Here is a 6,000-nt window from a genome sequence, read left to right on the forward strand (position 1 = left end):
ATTTATGATCTCTAACAGAGAAAAAGGGGTCGATAGAAAGAAATCATGCTTATTTCATTTAGCTTTCTTAACAGACTTTAATGAAATCCTGATCCTTCGGTATATGCAAATTGTTTCCTGCCAAATCTTATGAAAATTAAAATCTATAAGGGCTTGCAACCCTAAAGCGTTGGCACCCCCCACAAGGGTCGTGACCCATAGATTGGTAAGCCCTGCCTGAAGGGAAGAGGTTGAAAAAAGCTGCTGTAGACAATTTGTGAGTGTGTCACAAGTGCTGATTATTTCTTTGGGTGACTGTGTGGGTGAAAACAAAGACTCGCTGCCAAGGCCGATGCACTCTGTGAACTCTGTCCTGTGCTGCACTGCGAGCTCAGGCTCTTCAGAGTGTTCATATCAACATGAGGCACAGAGCAGGCTGCTTCTACACTGCGGTGTGTCCTGTAATCCAGCAGCTACTTTAACTTCATTCACTGAAACTCATGTTGTGAGTTTTTTCAATGAGTGTGGATGCTATGCAAGGCTCTTTTTTACGCTGGCCCTGAAGTTCAAGTCAAAATGACATTTCCAAAAAGTTAAAACACAACAACATTTCAAAGATTAAGGAAAGGGTATTCCTTTAGGGAGAACACTCCTTATTTGTGGTTGGACAGAGCTAGCCAGAGAAACACTGCTGTGATTGGTTGTTTGACAGCGCTATATCTTTCCTGTGCACAAATTACCGAACTCTTTCAAGTGCGCTTTCAGGGTTCTAAGGGACATGTTGATATCGTGATGGGATGGTACCATTGTGACATCAAAATGGTTGCGATTAAGGAAAATGACTGAAATATGATCAGAGGTAGGTTAAAATAACCCTTGTCATTAAGATTAGTTGTTCTGGTGGTTTGACATATTTTCTTGCATTTCATTTAATTATAATTTAAAATGTTTTATTTAATTACTTAAAATGGAACAGTTATCTATTTACCATATTTTTATAGAATATTCACCAGGGCTGTAAAGGGATAAAAACAATCAAATGATTTACAGAATGGTGAGTTATTATTGAAGTGAATCGCTTTACTGGAAAGATCCCCCAAATGAAGTAGTGCATGAACAAATTTGGGGCATTCAAAACAATTTTTTTCCCCAAAATGATCTGGCAAGACTCCTGCTGATTGCTGAGCAGGGAGCTCAGGGTGTAGTTAAACTCTCCCTCACCCTGGCTTTGTTTCATAGATGTGAATAATTCATCTTGTATTCCTATAACAGGTATTAAAGGGTGCTTGTTTGTTCTGACACACACACACACACACACACACACACACACACACACACACACACACACACACACACACACACACACACACACACACACACACACACACACACACACACAGGTTATGAGGACCATAGACCGTGTATATACTGTATATAAATCAGGATCAGGACTTGATGTGAAATATTCACTCATGCAGAATGTTGATGTAAATGCCACGGATGTTAGCATGAGGCCCTCACACACCCAGATGCATACTGAATGCTTTAAAGCGTGCCCTGTGCCCCCACAAACATGCTCTACATGAGAGGCAGGCTGACCTTTTCATGGAAACAGAGCTGCAGCAGACAGGAGGCTGCCAGCATACAGCCAAGGTTAAAGGCAAGAGAGAAACAGGACACAATTTAACAGCCAGGGCAAATTAAATCACCGTTTTACATTCTCACAATGTAGAGCCAACCTCATTATCATAATATACTGCATGTACCTTGAACTTCAAAGCCCTGCGGATGGGTGAATGTGCAGAATATGCCCTTGACTCTCAGCAAGATTAGATATTTCATCTCCGTGCCATTTAGCCTATTAAGTGAGACAGGAGTTGATGAGAGTTGGCAGAAAGTTCCCCAGGGGAGAGTACTTGATAAAAGTTCAGCAGGCTTTTGGTGTGACCCAATTACTTGTCAAAAATAACATAAGATTGGCTTTCAGTTTCATTCATCTTTAATTATAAAGCACACAAAAGACAGGCACTTTTAGTTTTCACAATCCTCTTCACTGTACTGCAGTCCAGTCTTTTTCAATGTGAAGTACCTCGAGGATCCAAACAGCAAATTCACATTCATCATTCATGTGCTAGCTAGTTTCCTATAGAGTGGTGCAGGAGTGACATATCTTTCTAGGCCAACCCGGAAGTTATCATCCCAAGGGCTCCATCGACAAAAATAAATGGGTTTTTTTTCTATTGGATTTCGATATATTGCATTAAAAAAGGCTCTGTACTAAAACTTAACAGGTTTTGTTCAGCAGGATAATCTCCACATATCAACAACACTTTGTGATTTGTGAAAGCAATCGGCAGAAGAAAAAAGCTTAAACAAACTACATGTCGTTTGCATGGCTGCCACCGCTAAGCTGGAGGTGGCTGACATTTGGCATGATGACGTTCACTAGTTTTATTTATTCCCAACCTCTGTTTGTATGACACATAAAGGTTTCGGACATTTACAATACTGACGTAGTTTATGTTGTAGAACAAAACGTACAAAACTCTTCAGCTCGTGCTAACCACACATCTTATTACAGACTTCTAAACACAAACAAAAAATAAAACGGTTGATTTTGAGACAAGGGAACAGGAAGTGGTAGAATGCTTAGACTTTCATTTTAGGTCACATTCCTGCACCACTCTTTTGGTAGCTGCTTGCAGGCCTAGCAGCGTCTGCAGATGCTACACTGTACATAGGTTCTTCTATACCTTGACTACCCGAAGCAGATAAAACTCTGAACAGAGGGCTGTATTCAAACGTGCTAAAGTGCATGTAGCAAGTGCATTCAGAGCGGTGCATAAATTGCGTGCAAAATAAGGAGCAGGGGGCAAAGGGGTTGTATTTCCTCCCCTAATCAATCAAGACATGTTTTTGGCATAACATGAATTGGCCAATCAGTGTGCCATCTCCCACTCCTGGTGAAATCCAGGTGATTCTCCTGGCAGATTACTATTTACATGGCGGGTTAGACAAATTGGAGAAGCAATCCATTAGTCCTTGTCCATTTGACATTCTGCCTCCGCCTTCTCCCAAACCTCTGTCTGATCAACAAGTCCATTCGAAAACAAATCAGCAAATTCTTCCGGGGGCAAGATCCTGTACGTGGATGCCGTAGACTTCGGCAGCAAAATGCCACAGTTTAGGAAGACAGGACCCGCAGGCTTTGTGGTGAGTCTTTGTGTTTCACGTGTAACCACACAAAAACAACACTAAAGGACACATCATGACACACATTGTAAAAGGGTCTGGTCTCAGGATGTGTAACAGAATAATTGTGCTGCTTCTGACATCAGTTTGACGTCTCTCTCCTTCTGGCCGGCAGCTACAGAGCCTTATTTGTGTTAAATTCTATCTTAACATGAATAAAAACTTGTTGTAAATGGCTGAATGGCAGTACATTGAGAGTCAACACTCAAGTATACTCAGACTATGCATCCTAAGCATCATAACATCCAACTGCCTTTCACTGTACTATGTGCCAGTAAAGTCTAATCTAATCTAATCTAATTCAATTGTATTTAATCTAACATAAACATATTGTTTTATAAAACATACAAATATTTATAGTTTATATGATTTAAAGGGACGCTGCAGTGATTTGGTATAACACTTAAACAGCAGCAGTGGCTCAATGACTTTAAAACACTAGAACAGGATTCTGAAAAAACATCCTCCTTGGTAAACACTGTTAAACAAGCACAAGCCCCAAGTTTCTCCAGGACCAACATTACACTGATGACATCGCCAGAGATAGAGGCTTACTCCTGACTCGCCAACACTGTTTCAGAGCCACAGTAAACATTGTAGAGCTAATAGAGAACAGAACTTTAAGGCGCTGTTACAGAGGCGTACAAATACAATTTCCAATTAGCCGTAGAACATTGATTCAATATTACCAGCAGATGAGCAAAGATTACAGAATATAGATTGTAAACCACAGGAAGATTTCCCTTTTTCAGAACCCAAAAAATCTAACTGATAAGCATTCAGAGATGGTATGGGGTTAAACAGGCTAGTGGAACAGTGGCTATCTCAGATGTAACATCGGACTTTGAGTAAGGCTGACTAATCCCTATGACTAGCAAATTCATTTTGACATATAAAGTCAATGAAGTACTGCTTTAAAGGTGTCATGTCTAATGGGAATCATCAAGACCTGGAATTGAAGGCTTGAGTGAAATGTTCTTCCATCTGTTTGTTGTAAATTGTAGAATACACTGAAGGCTCCATGCTAACGGTCGGCTAACGTCTCCAATATATAACATAGAAAATAATTTTAAGAGAGTGGTGCAGTCATGATGTTTTTTTGTACCACCAGAACCACAACCAGGAAGTTAGCATCACAAATGCTCTCTCAACAAAAAGCTATCGGATATTACCATTGGATTTCAGTATATTATAGATAATAAGCTCTGTGGCCAACACACATTTATGATAATTACACATCATCAGGATAATCTCCACATATTAACACCCCTTTGTCATTATATGAGAGGAAATACAATCAGCAGAAGTACATAGCTAATGCTAATCTATAAACAAACTACATCAAGGTCACATGGCTGGGCATCACCACCACTAAGCTAAAGGCTGCTAAAGGCGGCTAATGTCAGCGTGATGACATTTCATTAAGTCACTTGTTAGCAACCGCCAAATAAAGAGTGGAGTATTTACTGACTATCTCATGTGCTGTAACAAAACTTGAAAATCTCTAAAGCCACAAACCTTATTTCAAGCTTCTAACCACAAACACGTACAAAAAAACAAAAAAAGGGAACCGGAAGATTTTTGTGTTTTCCTCTATAGCATGATTTTGGTTTACCCAAAATTTTGAATGTGTTTTCTAACAAATGGTTCTATTAGTCAGGTTTTAGTTAGGCCAAATTATGTGTGATGATTAAGCTTGCCAGTAATGATTGCGTTTGTTAGTCATCAGGAATGTTAGTCAGGCTCTGGGCCACCTGAGTATCTCTAGGTAGATACAAAAAGTGTATGTGCTTTACTCTGTAGTTATAGTAATGTTACTGCATCAGTGACAGCTTCCCACTCTCTATCTTCTTCTAGGTGCTACAGGTGTGGATAAAGCAATCCGTATATCATGCCCTCCAAAATTAAGTGAAAGTTTTAATGTTCATGCCTGGATTCTAGCTATTTCTGTACTTGAGTCAAAATATGTAGGGTACCAAAGAGGGTATTTTATGCCATTACTGAAGCAGAATTCTCTGTGGTGCTATGAATAACCGCATTAAGTATGTAGACTTAAAAATGTGTCAGAAAATGTCTCTTTTTGGTTTGTTTAGAAGAACCATTTTTGAATGTGCATTTGTATAAAATAAGTTCTGTACCAGGAAAAATATGTTCTTATTGGCTTCCTTAATATTTTCTTATTTCCCCTGTTGCCTGTTCGTTTTTGGGTTTCTTGAATCAAATTTTTTGTGAAGTTATCGGGTTTCTTAAACAAGCACTGCGTCATAACAGAACTCTTGATGAGCGTTCCTTTTCTGGAGGATCATACGTGTGAATACATATGTTTGTATGTGTCAGTCCTCCAGGTGCTGCTCCACCCATGTGGAAGTGGGGATGGCGCTGTAGGGGTCCATGATGACCTTGGCACAGCGGATGATCATAGCCACCAGTAGCAGGCAGAGGAAGGCGACACAGGCTAGAGTCAGGCCCTGGTCCACGTCCACAAAGGCTGGCTGTGCAGAGCCCTCCAACTCCATGAGTGTGTGCTGCTGCTGTCCTCACACACGCATACACTACCAGCTACCATCCTGAGGACCCGGCACACGATTTCTGAAAACAAATATTGCAGTTTATTTAAAACTTTGAACACCACCAGCTGAACAAAAGTAGACGTGTCTTATTTTACATTTTCAGACTGTGAAACCCCCTCAGCCTGAAATGCCTCCAATGGACTAGTGACATCACTATGTAACACTCAGGCTTCTATTGGCTTTCATTCCAACACATTGC

This window comes from Eleginops maclovinus, chromosome 4, assembly GCF_036324505.1.
Source record: "Eleginops maclovinus isolate JMC-PN-2008 ecotype Puerto Natales chromosome 4, JC_Emac_rtc_rv5, whole genome shotgun sequence".
NCBI classification, from domain to species: Eukaryota; Metazoa; Chordata; class Actinopteri; order Perciformes; family Eleginopidae; genus Eleginops; species Eleginops maclovinus.